The 1,635-nt window shown below is 45.6% G+C and overlaps 1 long non-coding RNA gene across 1 annotated transcript; it reads right to left on the reverse strand.

Moving 5' to 3' along the window:
* Window positions 1–284: 284 nt before the first annotated feature.
* Window positions 285–1,319, reverse strand: LOC129057903 (uncharacterized). Its single transcript, XR_008522677.1, has 3 exons — window positions 1,281–1,319; window positions 795–957; window positions 285–528 (listed from the first exon to the last, which is right to left on the reverse strand). It is a non-coding gene; the product is annotated as an uncharacterized LOC129057903 (long non-coding RNA).
* Window positions 1,320–1,635: the final 316 nt, after the last annotated feature.

Below are 1,635 nucleotides of genomic sequence, written 5' to 3' on the forward strand. Positions count from 1 at the left end.
ACATTCATACGCATAGCCCTCACATTCTCCTGCCTCTCAACTCATTACCAGGCTGCTTTTTCTGTCGCTTGAATGACTTCTAGAGACACTTCAAGCATCCCTGCATCCAAGCCTCCTCATTCTTCAAAGCTCAGCGTGACTTTCATCTCTGCCATGGAGCATTTCCTGAGTAAACTCTCCCGTGAACATCAAAGTCATGTGGTCAACAGCCCCTGTGGAGCCTTCCCTCCCCAGTGCTTACACAGTCTGGACTCAAATGCATCTGGAATGGAGAACCACCCCCAGTGCTACAGAGCCACCTCATTTTCTATCATCTACCCACCTGGTTTTCAGCAAGAATCATCTTGCTTCTCTAGGAAAGCTTTTCACAAATACGAAGGAAATGACCAGTGACCTCTCACCCTCACATCTTCTCTTTGCCGGGAGGAAAAACTTTGCTCTTCAGCCATCTTCACAGGCCAGGGACTGGCACTTCCTCCACACTCTCGGCACACCGCCCTGTGCATCCTACGGTTTACCCACAGGCTCCTAAAGAGTGGAAATTCCCCAGTTGTGCTCGAATCAAACCTCGCCTTAAGTACCATATTTGTATAAACTCGTGTGCGATCACACTAGCTTCTCAGTGGGTGCATCATAGTGCAAGTTAATTTCAGATTTAACTGATTTGACATGGATTGAAACTGTTAAGATATTTGCAACATGCTACCACTAAAGACCTATTACTTTGTCCTATATTGAGAAGTAGTTTGTGAGATTTGGGGTGGGTGGATGCAAATAAAAGCATTTATACTTACGCGTATTAAAAGGTACTTTTATTGATTCAGAGTTCTTCAGTCAAGGTCTCTCCACTCCCCCTACCACTACTATGACTGTTGTAATTGAGGAAATGGCAACTTCTGTATTTCCGCTCACGGCACTAATAAAAATGCTGAACAGTCTAGAATTAGGGACAGAGTCCTAGAAAACAAGATCAAAAGCCTTTGGGTTACTGAGTCAATGATTCCTTTGGACATCATTAGCCAGTTAGTAATCCTCCTAATTATCCCAGCCTCTACCCCACATTTCTGCAATGTGTCCACAAGTAGATCATAAAAAGCTTGTCAAGTGCCTTGATGAAGAACAGACGCGCTGTGTCCACCGCATTTCCCAGGGCTTCTGCTGTGAAAGAAAGGAGTGAGATGGGTGGGTAGTGGCAGCTAGACTTAGCTCTACTTATTTTCCTCAGATCCTCCGCTGAGCGGAACACAGTGATAGGAATGATCTCAAAGTAGGCATCTTACCCCAAACAACAATGTCCTCCCGCAGTGCTGGGGGAAATACAGAACCAGAAGCGTAGAGTCCTGCAACATGTCCACTTCATATGCTTTTGGATATGGCCCCAAGCTGCCTCGGTTTCCTGTCAATGAAATGAACCTGTCTCTACCTGCCTCTCTGACTCATGATGAGTATCAGTTTAGCTGAGGTCATGCACATGTGCTTGAAAACCACACACACACACCCTCCAGTGCTATGAATGTGAGGCAATCGTGGCATGGTCCAGTAATACTTTTTATGGCACTTCAGAATCCTCAACCGGCTCAGGAATTCCATGCATCTGGGTGAAAACCTCAGGGAAATTCTAGCTGCAAAAAATTC

The sequence above is a fragment of the Pongo abelii genome, chromosome 11 (assembly GCF_028885655.2).
Source record: "Pongo abelii isolate AG06213 chromosome 11, NHGRI_mPonAbe1-v2.0_pri, whole genome shotgun sequence".
Taxonomy (NCBI): Eukaryota; Metazoa; Chordata; class Mammalia; order Primates; family Hominidae; genus Pongo; species Pongo abelii.